The sequence below is a fragment of the Lissotriton helveticus genome, chromosome 6 (assembly GCF_964261635.1).
Source record: "Lissotriton helveticus chromosome 6, aLisHel1.1, whole genome shotgun sequence".
Classification (NCBI taxonomy): Eukaryota; Metazoa; Chordata; class Amphibia; order Caudata; family Salamandridae; genus Lissotriton; species Lissotriton helveticus.
The window spans coordinates 702700734-702727609 of NC_136067.1; positions in this window are offsets into that span (position 1 = coordinate 702700734).

Here is a 26876-nt window from a genome sequence, read left to right on the forward strand (position 1 = left end):
AGAACAGATAGAACATGGTGTGTTGCATGAAAAAAAGAATGTGTGTGTTTATCTTTTAAACCTCTTTTGATGTACATCAGTGGTCAAGCTGGGACAGATAAAAGTTTCTAAATTAAAGTTTTGACCAGTTATCTTAAAAAAACTACTGGTTCACATTTATGTTGTGTGGTAACAGCTCCAACTGGATTAGCTGCACACAATGTTAAAGGAGTTACTTTGCATAGATTATTGATGTTACCAGTTGAGCATGATAATAAATTAGAATATCAGAAGTTGTCTGGAGAAGCTTCTTAAGAAGAGTCAAGAGTGCTGAAGAAAATAAAACTTTTAAGTATTGCAACATGTATTAAAAACAGATTACGACGTTCTCTTTGGAGAAAAACATTTAATTGTATTTGTAGATCTACTACAACTAACCCCTGTAAAAGGAGAACGAGTGTTTAAAAACTCTTCTATACGAAGACATTAAGAAATATTTGGGAAGTATTGGAAATGTGAATCTGTGATTACATTTTTAATATAAAGAACTCACTCAGAATATGTGACAGGCAAGAAATGAAGATCATGCAAATATTCTAAAAGATGTAAGAATTGGTGTTCTAAGCAAACATGGTAAACAAGCTTTTCAAAGTCGTCTAATAAAGAACTTGTTTATAAATGAAAACACACTAGTAGAATTAATGTACAAGCAAATGAAAGAAAAAAAGTCTATTGTTTGCTTAATGCCTACAGTGGAAGAGTATCATACATTTAATAGAGAGCTTATGAAATTAGAAAATTAAGAAATAGTTTACATTGAAGCTATTGATAAAATCGAGCATCAAGGAATAACATTTCTTATTTCAGAAAAACTACAGACTAAATTGGATTCTTTGGAAAAGTCTGTATCAAAAACTGCTGGCTTAGAAAAAATGTAGGTGTATGTTTAAACTGTCTGGAAATTTTGAGGCGTAATCTGAATGTAGAAGAAGGTTTAGTGAATGGAGCAATGGGGATAGTTGTTGATTTTGTGAAATATCAAAATAGAAATGGAATTGAATTTTTGAAAGTTAAATTTGATCAGATTACAGAGGTAAGACAGTTTGCGCGTTCTCCTGCACGTTTTCTGCTTGTAAAAGACTTGTATGTTTGTAGAAAACAGTTTCCCTTCTGTTCAGCATATGCAATAACTATTCATAAATCTCAAGGTTTAAGTGTAGATAATGCTTTGGTAAATGTAGGAAGAAATGATTTTAAAGAGGGAATGGTATATGTTGCATTATCTCGAGTTAGAGCGTTGTCTGGTTTGTATTTAATTGATTTTGATGAGAACAAGGTTAGTGCTGATGTTAATTGTGGAAGAGAATATATTCGTTTGAGAAGGCTTTATGCTCCAAGTTTAGGTGAATATCCTATTTATGAGAAACGTGTTGTGTGTTCAAAACACAAACCTGTTGAAGAATCAACTATGGTTGAAAAGCAGAAACAAAATCAAGAGAAAAGAAAAAATGTTAAGAAGCAGAAAATACAAACAAGTGATGATGTTGTCCGGTACCAATTAGAAAATGCTTCTGGTGTCAACTGCTATGGTAGTGTTATTCTAAACGATATATTTTCTCTTGAAGATGTTTATGGTGAAAGTCAGGAAAAAAGATTATGGGCCCTATTAGGATGGCGGACGGACCTGCGTCCGTCCGCCACCCCAGAGGTGGAGGGACTGTACGCAGGGGCAGCGGCAGTCCCTCCGTGCAAATTAGGATGTGACCGCCACCCTGGCGGTCACATCCTGTATGTTTAACATTGCGGCGGGTGCTGCCGGGTCACACATCGGGTGTAAAATTTGTAGTTTTATGCATCTTGAGTGACGACCGCTAGTCTGAGATTTTGTTTTTGAATCAGGAGGAGCGGAGCTGGAGGCGTTTCGTTTCCAACATAAATTATATGGCAAAGAATGATTTGGCTGTCCTGGAGCATTTCCGGGTGTCGTTCTCCGCACCGCCAGACTTCGCCGCGGTACGAGCCATATGCGAGTGACTCGCTGTCTCCAGGACAGCCAAATCATTCTTTGCCATATAATTTATGTTGGAAACGAAACGCCTCCAGCTCCGCTCCTCCTGATTCGAAAACATAATCTCAGACTAGCGGTCGTCACTCAAGATGCATAAAACTACAAATTTTACACCCGATGTGTGACCCGTCCTTTATCCTATAACCCAGTGCCACGAACAGAAAAGTGTTGTCTATCAGCTACGATTTATTGCCTTGCAGATTCAGACTCTTGCATTGATTGGATTGAAGCACGCCCTGGAACATTAGGATTTCCTTCATGGTCCTGATGAGAATCGGACAAAGGGTTCGGTTCGAAACGCATCGACCTTGTTGTTGTGGTATCCTATGTCTAAATGAACATGTTCCATTAATAGCTTGAACAAAAGTGTACCTTTAGCATTGGAACTGCGGGATAACATTGTAAATCAGCTTTATTCCTGCAAAAATCTGTGTTATTTACAATTGAAATCACCTCAATTTATTGACATAGGTGCCAAAATTGTTCTTCTTTTCATGTTGTTTTCTTTGGGAGTTTGAAGGCATGAATGTCTATGTGAGTGTGAGCTGAGTCAGGTTATGCCTCAGATGTCAAGTATGAAAGAGGTTGCTTGAATTTTGTGTATGTTATGACAATTTTTGTGCACATCTGTTTTTCTAAGTATTTTAGGTGTCACACATATTTATTGAAATAATTTGTGTTTTGTGTTCTTTGAAAATTGGAAAATGAATAAACTATGATGGATTAAATCAAATTTCTGACTTAAAAATTCATGGTTTTTTAGTCTGTTGCAACAGTTCCTTTTTGCATTAGGACTCAGTATTGGCTTGTTGTTCTGGTTTTGCAAGTCTTCTTGCTGCACTGCCCTAGGTCAATGTTAAAGGGCAGGAATGCATCAAGTATTCATGAAGTATGCTGCATTCCTGTCCTTTCCCCCTCTACTGGTGCATAATTTGGTGCAACGGTGCCTTCGCTGCAGTCAAGATGATTTTTGGGCAAGAAGGAGCACCTTCCTGCACAACAGTAATCCCAAGAGGCGTTTACCTCTTTACATGTGTACTGCAGACTACAGCACACACGGAAAGAAGAAATAAATGAGGAGAAATACAAATATTTCTCTTAGTTACAGCTGCTCTGGGAAGGCGTAAGCTTTTGAAACTGTCCCAAATTTATCTGATTAAGTAAATTTGGGGCAGCGTCAAAATCCATGGGTTTTGCGTGGAAAAATCCACCGTAACACCCATGGAACACCTCCTTGGTGCTGAGTAAGGCAACGCAACAGCTTGTGCTGCTTTATCTTACTCCATATGTATGAGGCCTAGCCAAGCCTGGTAGAGTGCCTTTGCGTCACCTCATATGTGTTGAAAATAATTTGTGGTGGAGGCCAGGGTGTAATGTGGGACTGAGGGCCTGATTTAGAGTCTGGTGAATGAGATACTCTGTGACGAACATGATGAATAAAATATATCCCCATTTGATGCATAATTTATATTCTCTGCATTGTTGTTTACTATACTACAGCGTACAGGATATCTGCTATCCATGTGTGTGACAGAGTATCAGCCCCTAGGTTTGGACTCAGATTAGAATTGAAGAGAGAGTAGGAAAAGAGCAGGGCCATTGGAATTAATGATAATACATTAAAATCAATAATATGCCATTACAGCTGCCCCAGAAACATGCTACATCAGAGTAGCAGACCCACCAGCATGGTTTCATTAATTTTGTACATATGTAATAAAGTAATTGTGCAGCATATATATGCCTTACTCATTATTAATAGCAGATAATTCATTTATTAACACATAAAGTGTCTGTTCAGTTTCACTATAACATCCTTTAAATTAAAATCACTTTCTTATTAAGTTGGTGGTCTGGTTTTGTTCTTTGAAGTAAGTGCTATTGCATTATGTTTTGTGTGTGCAGGGAAATCTGGCCCAGACTAGTCACATCAAAATTACATTTCAGTGGCCCCGGGGGGACCAGCAAGGCTCTGTTTTTGTGCCGTATAGATATTATAAAAAGGTGTTTGTGTGGAGAATTGCAATTCGTTTTTTCAGGGTTGAGTCTGCAAGAGCAGCATGCAACCTCACTCACAAAACACGATTGTTTACAAAAAGAGCTTGGAGCTCGCCCATTGCTTTTATCATTCATTGGGCCTCAGTGTCTCTCTTCCTTCCTGCCACCGAATTGGACAGCACTGCCCAGGTGTCAATTCCTGTTTTTTCTCTGGCACACAGACCAAGTACAGATTGATTCTTTTTAATTAGTTTTTTTTCAGCTGCTTCCGCTGGGATTGAGTTTTTCCTTTTACCCATGGTGTATCTTTGCCCTCTCTCCCACAACTTCTCTGTGTTGCTGCCCCCATTTCCATACCACTCCCCGCTGTCCTTGCTTGCACATATACTCACCCCCTTTACCGTTCTTTCTGTTATGTCAGGGGGCATTTGTGACTGTATTTCTCTATTAAAGTATGTTACTGACACCAGTGATTCCCAGTGACTCCCAGGTGGGAACCTGTCTGATCCGCCGCAGACACTTCATCCACTCCAGTGAAGTCGATGCATTCTCTGTGAGCACATGTCTGCTCAATATTGAAAGTCTGGCCATGAGAACTGCCCGTGCCTGGAGCTACATGCAGAGTGCATATGTATGATGATGCAGTCAGATTGTACACGTTATGTAAGTGGTTAATGGCTGAAATGCACCTTGCCACATACAACACATACATGCCCATCTATTGTACCAATATGGGGGCATATTATCAACAAATAGCGATGTTTATCGCTAAGTAGGGTTAGCAGAAATATTTTTATCGCCGCGCATCATGGGAGTTTATCGCTGAGATAACGTGCTATTAGCAACGTTTATCTCAAAAGCGATAAAATTCCCGGCGATAGCGGCAAAATCCGTGAATATCGCTGAGAATACAGCGATATTCACGCATTATCGCTAACGGGGTCCTAGCCATTATATCCACCTCCCATTGGATATAATGGCTAAGAACTGGTCTGAGCAGGCGTTAGTTTTTGGAGACATTCGTGCTTAGCTCGAATATTTCCATCGCTACGCCTGGGTTGGTAATAGGCGATAGCGATGTTAGTTTCAGTCGCTAACAGGTTGGGTACACCCACATTGCATGTCATTAGCGATAAATATCGCTGACATGCAAAGCGGGCCCCAAACCGCTCGCTATCGCCTACAAGCTGTCGCTAACTGCTGTTAGCGACAGCTTGCTAATAGGGCGATAGTATTATTGCCGCTTAGCGGCCAAAAACGGCCGCTAAAGCGGCAAAAATTGCCTATCGCCCCCCCTTGATAATATGCCCCATGGCTCTCTATGAGTAATGCATGCATGATTCTAACATTGCATACTTTTAGATATGCATGTACGATTCCGCTCAGCATCTAGAGACCATTCGTTTACAAAGGCACTGTATTTTCACTCTGATGCCTGGTGATGCATGCATAGGCCAACCACACACATCTGAGAATTCCATCTAAGGATGATTTCAAGACAAATGATTGACCACAAAGCAAAATTATGGACTGATGCCATTTGAGAACACAGATATAGAACAAACCATATTTCTGTAATAGGTCTTTGTCTCAGATGTTGGTGCTCTTTATTGTTACATTTGCACAGTATGAGAGTTTGTATGTTTGAGAAGAATGAATGGTGAGAGAGGTTGAAAGAGAGTATGATCTTGAATTTCACTTGAATCTTTTACAATTGTTTTGTGGGGGTCATTGAAACAATAACTGAAGGAATTGTATTAATATCTGATATTTTCTTCACTTTTTTTTCACATGTTATTGTAATGATTTGTAAATTGATTTTACAAAAAAAGGATAAAATATATATCTATATGAAGAGAAAAAAGAAAAAATTTATTTTGAATAATAAAATATAATCTAAATGAAAGTCACGTTTTCTTGAAAATTAATATCTATGCTGTATATCTGAAATATATTAACAGAGTTATGATCTACTGGCAAATTAGGTAGGTCTGACAAGGGTTTTTTGTATATATGATGCATGCATGTCTTGCACAGTGCATGTCTACCTTTGATTGGTAGCATTAGATGTGTTTTATATGGTTGCACATGTGTACATGCAGCATTGTCCACTCATGTCGAGGGTCACAGAGTGTGCCTGCTGCAGCACTTTGCACATGCATCTGTGAATCTCTGCCCATAGCTCTGTTGCCCAGACATGTTTCGGTGCAGCTGCTGGTCCAGGATTCCTCTTCCACGAAGGTCCATCTGTCACACTAATATACTTGGAGGCAGGCCCACATTCCTGCAATTTTTAATGGCCCGGGAGACCCCCAGCCTGTCAAAGCATGCCTAGCACTCGCCCCTATTTCTCCTTTTTAAGTCTCGCCTTGGCAGCGCATGCGCTGCTTGCGCTCTCTCAGCGAGACATAAAGTAATCTGTATGTTGGCTTAAACTTTATGTAATCTGTTTTTCCGCTTCCTATTGGCTTACTTGTGGTATTTCTGTTATTATCTCCCTTTCTGTTGGCTGTTGGTCATTTGCTAACTTCCGTGTAGTCCCTATTCAGCGGTTCGTAACTACAGTTTTAGTCCGCTCTGCTTACACTTCTTTTAATTGCCTGGAGTGTGCCATCTGTTTTTCACACTGTCGCCTGCGTCTGTAACTGGAGACTTTCGTGTATGCTGGCTAGTTTTCTCTTATCTTTACTTTGTCGTTTGTTTGGCCATCACACTGTCTAGCGTGTGATGGCCCCTCTTTCATCTTCTGTTTCCCTTTATGGGGCTGTGTATCTGGAAACAATCATCCCGATCGCAACTACAGTGTTACTTTTAGATTTGTAAAAAAAAAATTCTCTTGACCTCAACGGGGTTTGTCTTCCCTTTTCCTTTAAGAAGACGAGTTAAATCATCCCGATCGCATCTACAGAGCAAGTTTTACATATTTTGTCCTCTTCCCGGTTAGTCTTCCCTTTGCCTTTATGAAGGAGTGCATCTGTTAAAAACCTATTGCACCCCATGCCACTCCCCTTGATTCTTCTGGCGCCCAGCCTCAGGCATGTCATATCTGCCCGGAGACGCCGCTGGTTTATGATTGATTTCTCTTTGTATTTGGTTCTGGCTTATACAATGAAGCTGGGCTTGTGTCACATTGTCTTGCACTATGCACACAAAAAGAAAACAAAGAAACTAGATGGGATTGTTGGAAATACTGCACGTGCGGCTAGATAAGGAAGTGTTTTGAACACAGTGGTGCCTCAAGGAATTGAACAGAGGGATACAATGCCCAGCTATTAACAGAGAGTGAAAGGAAGGGAATAGAACAGACTTTGCAGATGGTTTAGACACCACGAAATTGTGTTTAAGTGTATAGAGATATTCAGGTATTTCGTTTAGAGTGTGAGATTGCTTTAATAAGGCATCGGAAGAGGTGGTGACCTTTATGAATGAAAATACAGGGTAAAATGCAGGGTTGTTAATTTGCTAAGTGAAGAAAAGTTGCGGTAAATTTCTGAGATGATTCTAGGGATAACAACACTATAGCCCCCTGTTAGACCTGTCTGGCTTCTTGCGTAGTCCCTCCAATTTATTATTTATTTTGTCCCCTTTTTGCCCCTCATACCTTTAATAATTTTTGTCCACTAACTTTTTCTAGGTGTTGGTCAAGGGGATAGGTGTTCTTTTTCCCCCTCATAGTTTTTCACCTCAGGCCCAGAGGCCTGTTCTGATAGGAAAATAGTTGGGACCACAAAATGGTGGCTACCAACTGCCCTAACTGCCAAACCCAGAACTTGCCCATAGACTAGTATAGGGCGTTCCAGAACCTTCTGGTCCCTTCTGGACTCCTGAGGGTCAGCCTATAAAAGGCGGAATGCTGGTCAGCCATTTTGTCTAACCAGAGAGAGTCAGCTGGAGGACAGGCTGTAGCAGAAGGTGGGGGTAGGACAGTCAGAGGGTTAACCTACTGATTCACCTCCCTTCCTCCCTTGGGTTATGTGACCTGTCCCCGCTTCATGGGATTCCTGGGGACCCTGGGCGCCTGACCAACCTCTAGTGGAGAGATAGGGGTGTGAGAAGGAAAAGGAGACTGTGGCGCTGTGGAGCGCAGTCCTCTGCCCAGTGGAGGAGACTCTGAAAGAAGAACCCTCATCCCCTGATACCAACCTCAAACCAGTACTGAGTGGTAAAAGGACTTTGTTAGGGTTAGGAAGTGGGAGCTGATAAGAGAAGAGATCCAGCGCTGTTTCCTACCCTCCTGGGTATTGGGGAAGGCTTGTGCCCTTGTGTCCCGGAAGGTCCTGGCCGGACGTGCAGTCGGCAAATCCCCTGATTTCCTTGTGACCTGACGAGGGGTGAGGGGTGCCAGTTTCCCTGAGGCAGCGCCGCCTCAGCGGTGTGCGGAACCCCGGGGGCCCTGGTCGCGTTGCTGTAGTAGCGCTACTGTGGAAGAGGAGAAGGTGGGCAGTCTCTGTCAGAAGGCGCCATCGCGCATGCCCCGAACCGTAAAGCTATCCGTAGAAGGAGGGGCCGGGAAGTGAGCAGGCCTGCGTAGGAGACGCTTCTGGCGTCAGGTGATCGGGACCGACTCCCGCCTGGCATCACTAATCTCCCGCATCTGCGCAGTTAGTTGTAGTATTCAAAGAAGTTCAATAAGTAATAGTTAAATTGTAACTTTAATATAGGAAGAAAAGCACATCCATTTACTTCGATGTCAGGAAGTAGAATGACTCCTAGGTACATCATAGAATACAAACTGTGCACATTAGAATACAGAACTCCAGAATTCAAAGGATGCACCAGAAGTAAAGACATGCAAGAACGAGACATTTAAAGGGAAAATACCAGATACTACATATCCTCCCTTTTTCTGAAATAATAAATACTTAACCATCTCCCTTTTACTAAAAAAAATTACTTATTTTATGTTCCATAAAAACATATAACAATTTTCAAAAAATGTCTACAGTATAACTAAAAGACTTCACTATCCATAATAATGCATTATGTTTAACAGTAACTTTTAACACTCTTATCACTACATATCACCATATTACATTGAGACTTTTCGGATGTAGACGGAATATCGAAGTCAGAATCATAATCAGAGGAATCAGTATCATTAACATTGAAAACTTTAGATGGTTGTGAAGAACTTCTATTGCAGACTTTTGCATAATGTCCTAAAACCCCACAATTAGAACATTTAACGGATCTAGCGGGACATTTCTCAAAACTTGCATTGTGGTTCTTATCTCCACAACGATAACAAGCAAAGGAAAAAGAATCATTGTTATTATATGTTTTCCTGGAGAAAGATTTTGAGTTATACGTCTTCCTTTGAGAATTCCTATCGGATTGAAACTTCCTATCACCCTTCTTGTCTGGTAACTCTTTATTAGTCTTTGCCAAAATGTTGTTAACCATAGAAGTAGTAGCTCCAGACTGATCAGCTAAAGCTTTAGAGCTTCTATCGGATAATTTAGCTTTTTTCAATAAAGTTATTACGTCTTTTAGACTAGATTCTCCCTCAATCCATAGTCTATCTTGAATACTCTTATTCCTAGAACAAACGACAACTTGATCACGAATAAGTTCATCGTGCAGAACTCCAAATTTGCAATGCATGGCTAGCAATTTTAATTGTGAAACGTACTCCTCCACAGATTCATTCTCCAGTTGTTTTCTTTTAAAAAATGCACGTCTGGTAACACCAATACAAACAGTAGGGGAATAATGTTCAGTCAAGTCAGCAATCGCATTTTTGAAGATGTCAGTATCGCCTGTTCTATCCGGTTTCTGCATCTGATTATAAACTCTTAAACCTTCTGGACCCAAGCTATGTAAAAGCATACGCATTTTTCGTTCAGGAGATAAGGATCCAACATTATCTTCTAAAGTAGCAATATAATTAAGAAAGTATTCTTTCCACTCCGACCATTTTATAATTGGTTCTCCAAGTGATGTCAAGAAGTCTTTAGGTGTGCTAATGTTTGTATTAATACATGAAGTAGATGTCGGTGCAGAACTGTTAGAAGCATTCTTAGTAGAAGCAGGAGTAGTGTTGTTCATAATGTCAATGCAGACAAAAATGTAATTGAATAAAGAAAACAAAAATTTAGGACACTAAAATTAAAATAGAATAACTTACAAAGTTGCTTCACTTTCTTATTAACGCTGAAAAAACAATGAAGATGAAGAAGAAAACGAATTACTGATGTGCTTGTGTGAAGGTGAGCGCAGCCTGACCTTTCAATAATTACCCTTCAGTGTTTTAGCTTTGCGTGTTGAAACGCCGATACTTGCGTTAAACATGCGAAGTAATCCGGAGAAGAAATTAAGCCAGAAGCACTTACTCGAAGAAATCCAATATGGCGGCACGTACACGTAGCGTTGATTGACCTCTGACGTGTTACGTTGATTGACCTCTGACGTGTCACGATAATTGACTTCTGACGTGACAAGTGTGGAGAACGTGGAGAATGAATTCAAGAGGTGTTGCTAAGCACTAGCGCAATGGAGCACTGAAGCGCGAGGTAGCATGCAGCAACGAAGGAAGCGTTTGAAGGTAAACACATACGCACATTGTCAGCATGTGAGAAAATCCACTGAATGCTGTAGTTATCACGAAAACCTGTATATTTACTCACAGTTCTCGAGTAGCACGATACAGCTCAGGCAGTTGTTTCTCAGTTTTTCTTCTACTTTTTTTTTTTTTTTTTTGTAAAAATATTCCCCAAAAATAGATATATATTTAGATTTCAATAGCTTACAGGAGTAGGACCGTAGGATGCTTCGTTGGTTCGTAGGTTAGCAGAAGTAGAAGTATAATAATGTAGTTGAATAAAATGTTCCCATGAAGAAGAAAACGGCATAAAATGAAGAGTTGGTATACCGGATCCAAAATTATAAGTTACAAGGGTTTATTCTTCTTTATCCCGATCGTCGCCAGTTGTAGTATTCAAAGAAGTTCAATAAGTAATAGTTAAATCGTAACTTTAATATAGGAAGAAAAGCACATCCATGTACTTCGATGTCAGGAAGTAGAATGACTCCTAGGTACATCATAGAATACAAACTGTGCACATTAGAATACAGAACTCCAGAATTCAAAGGATGCACCAGAAGTAAAGACATGCAAGAACGAGACATTTAAAGGGAAAATACCAGATACTACATTGACCCGCTGGGAGTGTGACGCCCAGACCGGCGGGGAGAAGCGCCGATACCTGCTCACTCGTCGTCTTCTTCCCGCCGGTCTGGGCGTCACACTCCCAGCGGGTCAACTGCGCAGATGCGGGAGATTAGTGATGCCAGGCGGGAGTCGGTCCCGATCACCTGACGCCAGAAGCGTCTCCTACGCAGGCCTGCTCACTTCCCGGCCCCTCCTTCTACGGATAGCTTTACGGTTCGGGGCATGCGCGATGGCGCCTTCTGACAGAGACTGCCCACCTTCTCCTCTTCCACAGTAGCGCTACTACAGCAACGCGACCAGCGCCCCCGGGGTTCCGCACACCGCTGAGGCGGCGCTGCCTCAGGGAAACCGGCACCCCTCACCCCTCGTCAAGTCACAAGGAAATCAGGGGATTTGCCGACTGCACGTCCGGCCAGGACCTTTCGGGACACAAGGGCACAAGCCTTCCCCAATACCCAGGAGGGTAGGAAACAGCGCTGGATCTCTTCTCTTATCAGCTCCCACTTCCTAACCCTAACAAAGTCCTTTTACCACTCAGTACTGGTTTGAGGTTGGTATCAGGGGATGAGGGTTCTTCTTTCAGAGTCTCCTCCACTGGGCAGAGGACTGCGCTCCACAGCGCCACAGTCTCCTTTTCCTTCTCACACCCCTATCTCTCCACTAGAGGTTGGTCAGGCGCCCAGGGTCCCCAGGAATCCCATGAAGCGGGGACAGGTCACATAACCCAAGGGAGGAAGGGTGGTGAATCAGTAGGTTAACCCTCTGACTGTCCTACCCCCACCTTCTGCTACAGCCTGTCCTCCAGCTGACTCTCTCTGGTTAGACAAAATGGCTGACCAGCATTCCGCCTTTTATAGGCTGACCCTCAGGAGTCCAGAAGGGACCAGAAGGTTCTGGAACGCCCTATACTAGTCTATGGGCAAGTTCTGGGTTTGGCAGTTAGGGCAGTTGGTAGCCACAATTTTGTGGTCCCAACTATTTTCCTATCAGAACAGGCCTCTGGGCCTGAGGTGAAAAACTATGAGGGGGAAAAAGAACACCTATCCCCTTGACCAACACCTAGAAAAAGTTAGTGGACAAAAATTATTAAAGGTATGAGGGGCAAAAAGGGGACAAAATAAATAATAAATTGGAGGGACTACGCAAGAAGCCAGACAGGTCTAACACGCGTCCCCCCCAGCTGAAAGTGGGGAGAACTACCCAACCCCTTGGGAGTCCTCATCACTAAGGCGGAAATACCTGGAGAGACCGTCTGCATTGGCGTGGTCCACTCCAGGCCGATGTTCCACCCGGAAGTCCATTCCCTGTAGGGAGATGGACCACCTCAACAGCTTGGGATTTTCCCCCTTCATTTGCATCAGCCAACGAAGGGGTCGGTGGTCAGTCTGAACCAGGAAGTGCGAGCCAAGGAGGTATGGCCGCAGCTTCTTCAGAGCCCACACCACCGCAAAAGCTTCCCTCTCAATTGCACTCCACTTCTGTTCCCCGGGAAGCAGTCTCCTGGATAAGAAGACTACAGGCTGATCCAGGCCCTCTTCATTTAGTTGCGATAACACTGCCCCAATGCCATGTTCTGATGACATCTGAATTTATTGAGTTGTAATTTTTCCACAGACAGAAAAGTAATATTAATTCTCCTGATCAAATGTGTAATTCTCAATTGTGAATTCTAGAACTAAGAGAGCAAAGATATTATTTTTATAAACAAGTGCTTATTTTTCCAACATTGGTGTAGCGTCCTTTTTATGTGTTATTGAGTGGATTTACTGCTGGGTGGTTTGCAACCTTCACACTTGTGCCTCTAGGATTGCATGTCTTACCCTAGGCCAGGCTACCCTAGGTGACCTGACATCCCAGGTTCCAACACCCCCTTTAACAGACTCCTGTCATCTTCACACCACTTTTGCCACTGCTCTGTATTTTTTACTCCAACTCTCTCCTCTTTCCATTAGCTCTTCATTTCCCTCATCCCTCCCATTACAAGACAACACATTAGAACCATTCACCCACCTCCTCTCTAGACCTCCCTGGAGACTGTGTAGTCTTTCTGGTTGAATCCTATGGTGTTGCGTTCTGATAAGGCACATATAACTAGTGATCCATGTCTTCTGGTTACAAAAGTCAGTTTATTGGCATTTCACTCGAGGCATGGCACTAATGTGATGATAAGCTGCCCGGAGTTAGAACAAGCATTTGCAATGCAATAGGTCTCGCATTTACGCGAGTTTGAGCTATTGGCATTACAAATAACAATGCTTTTTTTTTTTTTTTAAACATAAATAAAAGGCATTGTCATTTACGATGCCAATAGCTTGAACTCGCGTAAATGCGAGACCTATTGCATTGCAAATGCTTGTTGTGCTTTAGTGTTCAGTGTCTTCCAGGGTCACTGGGAGGTCTGCTGTTGTAGGAGAGGTGTATAACATTTTAGTTAGTTCATATATCTTTTTTATTTAAAACTGCTTGTTTTAGTGATCAGTGCATAGCTATATACACTCTTGATACCACCAAGGATAAAAGCTCTGCGAATAATCACAGTGGAAACTTAAAGTAGATTAATTAATTTCTACTGATCACACGTAGACCAAATGTATATATCATTACAGTTTTTAATCTACAATTTTAAGGTTTACGCTTGTTGAGTTATGGTATGATACCTGCAATCATACTTCAACTTTTCCAACCTTAGTAGATCTTTAAGGCAGTACTTCCTTAGGAAATCATATTAATTATTCGTTTGTTTGTTTTGTTTTGCTTTTCTATCTTTCAAATATTGTGAAATGGTGACCTTTGTGTGCAGCTTTGGGACACGTCAAAAATGAAACAGTACAGCTGACTGAGCTGGTCTGTAGGTGCTGCTGCTAATGTGTAGCTTGACATGGTCTTTGTTTACAACCTGCTATCCATAGTGCTCGCGACAAATGCACACTGCATTGTAGCGCTGCCAATATCATTTCTCACTATCCATTTTGAGATCAGGCATTAACTGCAGCATTTGGATTTTGCTTAGCTTACATATGTAAGGTTCTTAAGTATAAGTGCTTTAATAAGTCTTCTTTATCAATTGGTCTGTTGTTGTGGCATTCACATTTTAATTATTATGCCTACTGCAGCATATAGTATTGGGGAGTTGGGCAAGCTCATTACAGTCATAGTCTAATTTCACTGTGACTGAAGGCATTAACTGTGATTAAGATACTGTTTTTTACCCATGTTACTTATTTCCCATCCCATTCAGCACTTCTGTGTGTTACTGCCCCTGTCCCCACACCACTCCCTGCCATACTCGCTTGCACATGCACCCAAGCCCTTCCTCCATCTTTCTATTATTGTTGCTTACTCATCGTCAGAATCCCTCACCATTGTTGCCTCTATGTCCAGTCCTTCCAGTCCCTGTTTCTTCTCCCCCAGTCTCCCACCCTCCTGCCCTCTAGAGCCAGTTTGTTCTATCCCATCCCAACAGAAAGGGAAAAAAAAGCATTATGATGTGGCTAGTGCTGGCCTCTTCACGGCGCTTTTTTGACCGTCCTGTTACCCGGTACCCACCCCACCGATTGGCAAAGATAATAGCTCAACCAGAGGTGCGATCTATTTGCTTTGCCAATGCTAATTTCTTTCTTGATATAGCTACTGTTGCTAGCAGCATTCATCCCAGTGGAAGATAACCGCCGGATGGTGGCTTTAGACAAGGAAGAGGAGGAGGCAATGGCCTCCAGTGCCCTGAGCTGGCGGCCAGGCCAACCTTCAACCCGGCCACACCACTGCCGGTGCTGCCTGCAGCCAGAATTCACTGCTGCCCGGAACACCAACAGCCCCCTCACCTGGCTGCCCACTTCCGACAACCTGATCCACTGCATCCTAAGTGAGCTGGCCCTCCTCAGGCGCGGGTAACAGAACTTGGCCCGGGAGGTGACATATATCAAAAAGGAGATGGATGCCCTCAAGGCCCTTTATTATTGAAAATATTTTTGGTGGGTGGGCCTGTTGTTGGTGGAGTGCATGGGTAGGAATTTTGAGGAAAGGTTCAAAGGGACAGTTGTAGTTTTAGCTTGGGAAGGTGGGTGGGCCTGTTGTGGGTGGAGAAGGTGGGAAGGGTAATTAGGCAAAGGGTCAAAGGGACATTTTAGGTTTTTGCTTGGGGAGGGGGGCCTGTTGTGGGTGGGTTTCATATGGTAAAATAATAAATAGGCTTTTCTTTATTTTAGAATCTGTCTTTGCATTGCTAGTTAGAGTAGAATTGTGGTTTAGTGACGAGAGCGAGATGAGATGCTGTCCTCTGAAATTGTCACATATTATACTGTACATCTACTTTTACCCCTAGACTATCCATACCAGAAGCCCCTTGCCATCTATTTATTCTTCAGTATGTTACTTACCTCTTGCTGCAAACCAGTGTACCCCGCTACCCGAGTGGGAATGAAAAAACGAATTATGTTTGACTTTATTGCTTGAGGAGGTTTTGCAGCACCAAGCTATCAATGATATTGTATACTAGTTAGTCACTGCCTTTGTCTTACCCTCTGTAACTATTGACCATTGATGGGGTCTGCCAACAACATACGCAAAAATCAAAATCTCATCTCTCCTTCCCGCGAACAACTTCAGTAGTCCTAAGTTGTTAACTAGTTTACCCCAATAGATTAAGCGATGTCGGCTACCTCTCTTAATCTTCCCAAACCTTATTGCAGGATTTTCCAAAGGGCCTTCTTAATGCTGGTAGTAGTGGGCTAGCGCTAACAGAGAAGACATCACAAATGAGATCTCACATATTCCAAATGGAGCTTGCGAGGTGAACTCCAACTATAGGATTATTCAGAAGAATTGTCCATCAAAGGCAACTAGACTAAATAAAACACAGTGAGAAATACTACCAACCATCCAGAAACCTTAGCTCTACCTCCCTCACCCTTGCACAGACACTGGGCATCAGTCATACCCTCAACAGACCCCGCTCCTTCTCCTACCTTACTGTCAAGACCTGGAACACTTTCCCTCACCACCCCCTTACAGCACCCTTACTGACGTACTTCCGGAAGAGACTCAAGATCCGGCTTTTCGACTGAGCCCAGCAACCCAGCGCCTGCATACTGTCACATGTGATAAGCCCTGCTGTACAAGTACTGATTAAATGATTGAGTTAGTGAAAAGCCCAAGACTAAGACCACCACCAAGCACTTGACTGTGGAGAGAACATGGCGGCGGCAGGCTAACACTAGTCGCGGGAGCTCCGTAGCGGCACAGCGGCGGCAGCGGCCAGCAATGAAGTAGCGGAATGTAGAATGGAGGTCCTCGTCTTGTAGATGCGGTGAGAGATTTTGGTTTATTCTTTTGCATATTTTGGGACATAGCACTAGTAATCGGCGTCCTTTCTTCTTCAGCGGGTAAACACATAATAGCGCTCTCCCGCGCTAGGACCCTGAAGCGCATGGGGTTCGAGGTATCGGTGAATGCAGATTCGAGCTGCAGGAAAGTTTGATCCACATCGGCAGCGGCGGCGGCTACGGCTCAGTCAGTTGGAGAACACCGGAGGAGTCTTTGGTACCGTGCGCGGGCTGCCCTCCGGCTTACACAGTTCCGAGGACCTGTTTGCAGGGGGCAATTTCAGCGGTTACGTTCCCCTGCACATCGCACGCCGGTAAGGAGTTTCCAGGAAGGGGAGGCTGTTTATCGGGTCTGTATGGAATTGGAGTCTTCAGCAGCTCAAGCAGTTCAACCGGTTAACCCCTTAAGCGGAGGGTGGGCATTACATATTCAATTGAGGAGCCTAGGGAGTCTGGGGAGTCTGGGGAGTCTGGGGAGTCTGAGTCATTGGTAGATCTCCCTGCAGTTAGCGGGGGCAAACCTGGGGGTAAACCAAGTGGGATTGAGGTAGCGCAGTCGCTGTTAAAAAACAGGAACAGATACCAGCTGAGGTCCAAACAAGACCTGAAGGCAAAAGGGGTATTGGATTCTGTTGATATAGTGGAGAGGGAGGGACCGACCCCATTAAGCCCCTACAAAAGGAAGAAAAAGTGGGGGGCTGCCAAGAAGGTTAGAAGTGAAAAGGCGACTCAACAGCTGCAAAAGAACACTCCATCCCTCAAGACCTATTTTAAAATTATGGAGCATTTGGTGAGCCCTAAGGGGGTGACAGGGACGGAGACTGTGGTAATAGATCTGACATCTGTTCCACTCCCCCTGACTTTGGGAAACCGATATACACCTCTGGGGTCTGTGCAGGATGTGGGGAATTCAGGGAATTAGGAAACAGGGCTTGATGTGGGTTCAGCCGGGAGTTCTTCAGCAGCAGTTATACCCAGAGATGTCTTTCTCCCCCCATTAGAACTACAAGGGTCTCCTGTTATGGTGGAGCTCGTGGACCCCCTATTGCCCTTGGCCTCTGCCGACCCCGGAAATTTTCAAACACAGTTCCGGGCCTTGGTTTAGGTCCAGGTTCAAACACCGGTGCAGGCCCAGCTGACTTCTCAAGGCTCTACTGACCCCCAGCAGTTAGTGGGTTCAGTTAGTTCTGAGTTCGAAGGTGACAGAATCGGCTCTCTATTTCAGTCACTGAGGGAGGATCTACTGAGTAAGTTTGAGATCTCAGAGACCAACCAAAAAAGTCTTCATGATAGATTTGATCTTCTGGAGACTAGGTTAGATGATACATGTACTCGGACAAGTTCTCTTGAGAGTAAGGGGCCTCATTTATGAGGCCGTGCGTGAGTTTTGCGCTTCCGATGCGTCACTTTTTGTGACGTATCGGCGGCATAAAACATGCGTCGTGTTGCGCACTATTTACAAAGTGACGCATCTAAGCAGATGCGTCACTTTGTAAACCCCTGCGCTACATTTTACCTGCGTCAGGTATAATGTATGCAAAGGGGGCGTTCACACGCAAAAAGCCTCGTAATAGTGATGCAGTGAAATCTATGAGATTTCACTGCGTCACTTTTAGGACGCTGGTGCGTCAAAATCTTGCGCCTGCCTCACAGCAGGCGTAAGACTGACGCAAGCCCTTTCACATGGGGCTTTCCCCATGTGAAAGGACGCATTGCTGGAGTTGCGTCACTTTTGTGACACACCCCAGCAATGCGTGACTTTTGCGCTTACAGATACGTCAGAAATACTGACGTTTCTGTAACTCCTTGCGACATGATGCGTCATATTTTAAATATGACGCATCAATCATGTCGCAGGGAGAGAGCAGTGAAAAGTGACGCATCGCTGTTTTCACGCAGCGATGCGTCACTTTTCATAAATAAGGCCCAAGGTTTCTATGCTATCGGAGTCCACGCTGGGAAATTCTAAGGACATCGACACCTTAAAAGCACAAAATCGGTCTCTCATGATGGACATGGAAAGATTGAGATGCAAACCCGCAGGAATATCCTCAGAATCTTGAAGATTCCGGAGGGAGAGGAAGTAGAAGACATCAAGGGGTTTGTGTGCAAATTGTTACGAGATGGGGTCTTGAAGGATCGGCCGGATATCGATCTTGAAGCAGAGATTCAGAGGGTGCATAGAGACCCCTTTAGGTTACATCCAGACCGGAAGGCACCCAGGAAAATTCTTGTCAATTTTCAAACCTACAGTATCAAGGAATTAATCTTTTTTTTTTTTTAAACATCTTTTTATTGAAAGCAAAACAATTCCATCATAATACACACTCAGGAGCAGTTGAAGAGCAGATTTAGCTTACATTGTTAAAATCACATCAGTTTAATCACTTACCGGTATTGGGATGGTCCACCTCCAGTGCAGGTTACCCTCTAGCCTATTTCCGGTCTTCAGTCCATCCCCTGCCCAGCTACCCCCCCCACCCTCCTGACTCCCTCTCCTCCCCCACCCCTATTCTAGAAATGCGGTCCAGAGCCGAGCCTGCACCGCGAGTCTTCACTCGGATGCAACGCGCAGCTGGAACGGGAATCTACCCAGTGCGGTCCCGTCCTAAGGTAAGATTGTAACCCCTCCGGCTTGACCATAGAACTAAATAACTAATCCTTCTCGCGGACTTTGTCTGCAAATCCATGCCGCATGCTTCAATGCGCTACCTTTCTGTTCCTACAGCCAAGGAGCACTTGAGGTCCCCGTGTTTGAGGGACGTGCCCACAGCGTTTTCCGGTACTATGTCCAATAGTACAACGTAAAAGTAAGTCCCGGTCAGTTCGACCACTCACCCTCTGGCAGTTTGTTACTAACTAGCACCCTGACGCCGAGTTTTAATTTATATTTTTTCAGATGAATTTTGGGAGCTGTACCATGGCCCCGCTTTAGACGGCACAGACGTCGACCGTCTTTTGATGTAGGTAAATACCACATCCCCGGTCTCTTAAACCCCTTTTTAAACAAACGCACAATCACTGTTACATACTAAATGAAGTGTTTACCTTGCCCCCTAGGCTCTCCCCCCCTTTCCTGATGAAGACCCCAACATGAGGCTGAAAGCAACCCTTTAGCGTAATCCAGGGGTCGAAACGTAGAACTACGCTTTGCTTATTTCACACCATAGGACTGAAAAAAGAGATTGTGTCTCATCCTCTATGTGTGATGATTACTTGGAACCTTTGCTAATTGATTTGAGTGTAAAGGCTTCTTAATTGCGAAATGATGCCACAAAAATGTCACCACACCTTTACCGTGTCCCACTCACCTCACTCACCCCTTCCCTTCTCACTGAGAGCACTGTTTTGAATTTTCAAATGTAATGAGTTTACAATTACATGTTTACTATGTCGTTATAATGAACCTTTGGCTGCAATTGGATTGAAACTTTGCTTGAATAAATGCCAATGTATTTTGAACTAAATTGTCTAAATTAATGAAGAACATACTCTATAGTTAATTACAACGAAGTTGTTGATTGTGTGAACATTGAAATTAAATAATTGGCTTTCTACAAGCCTAAATTGAAATTCTTCAACTCTGACCAACCCCAATTTTTGCAATGCTTCACTGACCCAGGTCTGGAGTTCGTAAGGGCCAACCCCTTTTTGTACTCACACTCTCAGAGCAAGAGGTTTCTTGCGAGGGTTTTCGTTTTTTTGAAACAATTTTGATTAATTCATTTTGCGTATAGTTAGGGCTTCATCAATATGGAACTTGAGACCCTCTCGTATACAGAAGACTACATTAAGACTCTAATCGGGGGTGAAACGGGAACTGCTTTCCTAACCAGTGACACTCGCAGTGTGGACCATTCCCTCAATGAGAAGATCACTAGACTTGAACGCCTAGAGAAGAAATTAGTTAGAACCAAGCTACATGGTCACTTATTAACAGGTTATCTCAGAGCAAACATCATACCTACCGGACTACAGGTCCGGAACGAACCAGCCATCTTCGTGGATAACCCGAAATTTAAGGAGGGATTTAGTTTCGTGGCAAATAACTGCTCCCGGCACTGGATGGTGCTGGGAGTTGAGACGGCCAAAGATCAAGTGGAACAACTGACGAAAGAAATTGACGACTTAAAGGCGGAGATTGCCAACCATTCGGCTTTTGCTGACGCTAAAGAAACATTAGAGAGACTAAAAAAGACTCTAAAAGACTTTGATGTTGAGACCCAGACAAAAAAACTAGACAAATTGGCTAAGGATATCAAGTATTTTGATCGGAAAAAGACCTACCCGTATCTGCAACCAGACTACTATAGGCAAGACAACCAAGGCCGTTTCTCTAATAGAGGAAGGGGAGGATACAGGGGTGCAAGAAGGTATACCAATTTCTCGGATTCCTCCTACAGTGGTGACAGCGAGAACGACCAGAGCGCATCCAGTGCAAACTACCAACAACAGGAACAATGGTACCAACCACAGGAATACCCACAAGAACACCAATCCCCTTTTTTAGAGGGCAGCCAGTGGAGACCACCCAGAGGAAGAGGCCGTGGGTCATGGAACAACCGCCCCAATCGAGGCAACCAACAGCAGAATTGGGACAGCGGGAGACAGCAGGGCAACACCCCCAAGCAAGTACGTTTCCAGCAAGAAGATCACGGGGAGAGGAGTACGAGGAGGAAGACATACAGGTGGTAACCAGGGCACCTGATAGAAGTGATCCCATCATAAATCTATCTAAATACACACTCACTGAAGATGAAAGAAAGATACTGTGCAAAGGCCTCTCCTTTGTACCGACATCCTACCCAAATAAATTCAACATACAAACTGAACTCACCAGGTTCTTCAGAAAACTAAGGCTGAAATTCTTTTTCAAAAACAAATCAACTCCAGCCATGACTGCCTTCACCAATCTGCGACCACCGTCCACTTTTATGCCTTCAATGGCGTCAGTCGCCCATGAGATACTAACTTATGAAAGTGTGGTCATGAGGGATGTCTTTAAAACCATCAATAAAAAACAATACGTGAAACAGAACATCAGTGGCGGTGAGAGGAGCGCCCTCCAATCATTGAAAAACAACAAATCTGTGGTAATTAAGCCGGCGGACAAGGGGGGCTCAATAGTCATACTGGATGTGGACGATTACAAAACTGAGATCCAATCCCAACTCACTGACGGGGTCAGCTATAGACCGGTGGCAAGGGACCCTACCAGAGAAGTACGTAAAGATATTGTGACTATTACAACACAAGCATTAGAAATGGGATTCCTTTCCAAGAAAGAGTTCGAGTACCTCAATGTGAATCACCCTAGGACTCCTACTATATACGTACTACCCAAGGTACACAAAAACCTCAACAAGCCACCTGGACGACCCATCATATCAGGATGTGGCTCACTGATTGAACCACTTTGCAAGTACGTTGATGTTTTCTTAAAGCCCCTAGCGGAAGCCACCCCGACTTATTTAAGAGACACCATGCAAGTCATCAACCTCTTCGACCATAAATCATTCAGCAAACAGAACCAGATTCTTGTGACCATGGACATCGTCTCGCTGTATACCAGCATTCCGCAGAGACCGGCCCTGGATTGCATGAGGAGAATACTTAATAGACGGGAACAACCTACACCAGTCCCCACGGAGTTCCTGATCGAATTGCTTGAAATTGCAATGACCAAGAACTTTTTCATTTTCCAAAACACCTATTACATACAGAGTAAAGGAGTAGCCATGGGCGCTGCCTTTGCACCGGACCTAGCTATCCTCTATATGTCTGAATTTGAGCAAGACTGCATCCTTTCACCAGACAACCCACACAGAGAGATGATAACAACTTGGCACCGCTACATCGACGATGTTATAATGATATGGACTGGTGATGAAGACAACCTCCGAACTTTCTTACTCTGGCTGAATAACCAATCCTTAGACATCAAATTCACGATGCATATGGATAAAGAGTCGATTGATTTCCTCGATATAAGCATCAAGGAGAAAGATGGATACTTATATACCACTCTCTTCCGTAAACCATCAGAGAGAAATTCTCTTCTACGCTACTCCAGCCACCACACGAGGGGATTGAGAGACAACCTACCCTTTGGGCAATTCTTGCGCCTCCGTAGGAATTGCTCACAAAAAGAAGATTTCTTTAAGGAATCAGATGAACTCATCAACCGTCTGATTGACAGAGGCTATCCTAAACGCCTAGTGAAGCGATCCCGCAAGAGAGCCTGGTTCCAGGATTGATCAACCTTACTTGAAACCAAGAAACGAGCATCGTCAGTTGAACGCATGATATGCGTAACCACATTCTGCACCCAGAGTAACACTATAGGAAAAAGTGTCAACAAACATTGGGGCCTGGTGGCAGACATCCTTGAGGTGCCGGAACCTCCAAGGCACGCCTTCAAAAAAGCGAGAAACGTCAGAGACATGGTGGTAAGATCTTTGCTTGAAACTCCACAGGCACCCACGATCCAGAGCCTATGGAAGTTACCGGAAATTGTTGGACACTTCAAATGCACCTCTTGCAAAGCATGCCCTATGTGTTGGGAGACCAAACAAATCCAATACAACAACTTCACTATCAATCTCAAGTCTCTGACCAATTGCAACACCAGTGGAGTGATCTACGCAATTTTGTGCCCCTGTGACCTCATGTATATAGGTCAAACTATACAAAAGGTCAAAAACCGTATCTTTCAGCACTGCAGCAGAATCCGTTGCTCTACAACCGGGGCTCCCTTGGTCGAACATTTCAAAGAAAGGAATCATACACCTGAATCTCTACGCTGGCTAGTGATAGAGAAAGTCTGCCTGGGACCACGGGGAGGCAACTTGACCTCCATCCTTAACACCAGAGAATGCAAGTGGATGCAGAAATTTCAAACCATAAGGAGAGGACTGAATGAACTCGACGCGAATTTTTCTCAGATGGCCAGTTTGTGTCCAGAATGAACACTGTGTGTCACCATAGACTCTGAATTCCCTCACACAGCCTTCTCTTCCACATAAATTGCCCTCCAGTGCACTAGCTGAATAGTGGTTACTTAGGCTATTTTACATAAATCCTACCTAATATAATGTATGGCTTTCTAAATTGCTCTAGGTCTGATGCGACGACCTCTCACACGCAAGTAGTCACACCATTATCTGTATATTCATGAATGATCACTTGCTTCTGTTGTGAAGGCTACGCTCAATCTACCACCGCCCTCCTAACGTACCACAACTATCCATACATGAATGTGTTCTGATTCTGGACATTTGTTTTTATATAAGGTACACTATTTGAAGGTGCACTTTCTAACGTACCTTTGAACTACAATGAGGTTCCATATGTCATTGTTCAAGACTTGCTTTGTCTACGTCTCGATATGGTACGAGGCTCACGGCAATAATCGTTTGTACATAAGTGTTTTATAATACATTACAATTTATGTGTGCAATTATGATTGTTCGGTTAACCCTAATTTGTGTCTAAGCGACTGCCACTATTTGAAACAACACGGGGCTAGATTGAGGCTGTCTACTTTGACAACCGACATAGGTTTTTTCAGACCCCCCCTTGCAGTCGCCATTCCTAACTCTGTCCAGAGTAGACGCTCCCTTGAGTTTTAGAATGGTTCCGCCCTACCTTCGCGCTGATTGGCCGCCTGAGACGAGCCCTTTTTCGCCTTACCGGCATCCAGCGGCTGCACCGCGAGTCTTCACTCGGATGCAACGCGCAGCTGGAACGGGAATCTACCCAGTGCGGTCCCGTCCTAAGGTAAGATTGTAACCCCTCCGGCTTGACCATAGAACTAAATAACTAATCCTTCTCGCGGACTTTGTCTGCAAATCCATGCCGCATGCTTCAATGCGCTACCTTTCTGTTCCTACAGCCAAGGAGCACTTGAGGTCCCCATGTTTGAGGGACGTGCCCACAGCGTTTTCCGGTACTATGTCCAATAGTACAACGTAAAAGTAAGTCCCGGTCAGTTCGACCACTCACCCTCTGGCAGTTTGTTACTAACTAGCACCCTGACGCCGAGTTTTAATTTATATTTTTTCAGATGAATTTTGGGAGCTGTACCATGGCCCCGCTTTAGACGGCACAGACGTCGACCGTCTTTTGATGTAGGTAAATACCACATCCCCGGTCTCTTAAACCCCTTTTTAAACAAACGCACAATCACTGTTACATACTAAATGAAGTGTTTACCTTGCCCCCTAGGCTCTCCCCCCCTTTCCTGATGAAGACCCCAACATGAGGCTGAAAGCAACCCTTTAGCGTAATCCAGGGGTCGAAACGTAGAACTACGCTTTGCTTATTTCACACCATAGGACTGAAAAAAGAGATTGTGTCTCATCCTCTATGTGTGATGATTACTTGGAACCTTTGCTAATTGATTTGAGTGTAAAGGCTTCTTAATTGCGAAATGATGCCACAAAAATGTCACCACACCTTTACCGTGTCCCACTCACCTCACTCACCCCTTCCCTTCTCACTGAGAGCACTGTTTTGAATTTTCAAATGTAATGAGTTTACAATTACATGTTTACTATGTCGTTATAATGAACCTTTGGCTGCAATTGGATTGAAACTTTGCTTGAATAAATGCCAATGTATTTTGAACTAAATTGTCTAAGTTAATGAAGAACATACTCTATAGTTAATTACAACGAAGTTGTTGATTGTGTGAACATTGAAATTAAATAATTGGCTTTCTACAAGCCTAAATTGAAATTCTTCAACTCTGACCAACCCCAATTTTTGCAATGCTTCACTGACCCAGGTCTGGAGTTCGTAAGGGCCAACCCCTTTTTGTACTCACACTCTCAGAGCAAGAGGTTTCTTGCGAGGGTTTTCGTTTTTTTGAAACAATTTTGATTAATTCATTTTGCGTATAGTTAGGGCTTCATCAATATGGAACTTGAGACCCTCTCGTATACAGAAGACTACATTAAGACTCTAATCGGGGGTGAAACGGGAACTGCTTTCCTAACCAGTGACACTCGCAGTGTGGACCATTCCCTCAATGAGAAGATCACTAGACTTGAACGCCTAGAGAAGAAATTAGTTAGAACCAAGCTACATGGTCACTTATTAACAGGTTATCTCAGAGCAAACATCATACCTACCGGACTACAGGTCCGGAACGAACCAGCCATCTTCGTGGATAACCCGAAATTTAAGGAGGGATTTAGTTTCGTGGCAAATAACTGCTCCCGGCACTGGATGGTGCTGGGAGTTGAGACGGCCAAAGATCAAGTGGAACAACTGACGAAAGAAATTGACGACTTAAAGGCGGAGATTGCCAACCATTCGGCTTTTGCTGACGCTAAAGAAACATTAGAGAGACTAAAAAAGACTCTAAAAGACTTTGATGTTGAGACCCAGACAAAAAAACTAGACAAATTGGCTAAGGATATCAAGTATTTTGATCGGAAAAAGACCTACCCGTATCTGCAACCAGACTACTATAGGCAAGACAACCAAGGCCGTTTCTCTAATAGAGGAAGGGGAGGATACAGGGGTGCAAGAAGGTATACCAATTTCTCGGATTCCTCCTACAGTGGTGACAGCGAGAACGACCAGAGCGCATCCAGTGCAAACTACCAACAACAGGAACAATGGTACCAACCACAGGAATACCCACAAGAACACCAATCCCCTTTTTTAGAGGGCAGCCAGTGGAGACCACCCAGAGGAAGAGGCCGTGGGTCATGGAACAACCGCCCCAATCGAGGCAACCAACAGCAGAATTGGGACAGCGGGAGACAGCAGGGCAACACCCCCAAGCAAGTACGTTTCCAGCAAGAAGATCACGGGGAGAGGAGTACGAGGAGGAAGACATACAGGTGGTAACCAGGGCACCTGATAGAAGTGATCCCATCATAAATCTATCTAAATACACACTCACTGAAGATGAAAGAAAGATACTGTGCAAAGGCCTCTCCTTTGTACCGACATCCTACCCAAATAAATTCAACATACAAACTGAACTCACCAGGTTCTTCAGAAAACTAAGGCTGAAATTCTTTTTCAAAAACAAATCAACTCCAGCCATGACTGCCTTCACCAATCTGCGACCACCGTCCACTTTTATGCCTTCAATGGCGTCAGTCGCCCATGAGATACTAACTTATGAAAGTGTGGTCATGAGGGATGTCTTTAAAACCATCAATAAAAAACAATACGTGAAACAGAACATCAGTGGCGGTGAGAGGAGCGCCCTCCAATCATTGAAAAACAACAAATCTGTGGTAATTAAGCCGGCGGACAAGGGGGGCTCAATAGTCATACTGGATGTGGACGATTACAAAACTGAGATCCAATCCCAACT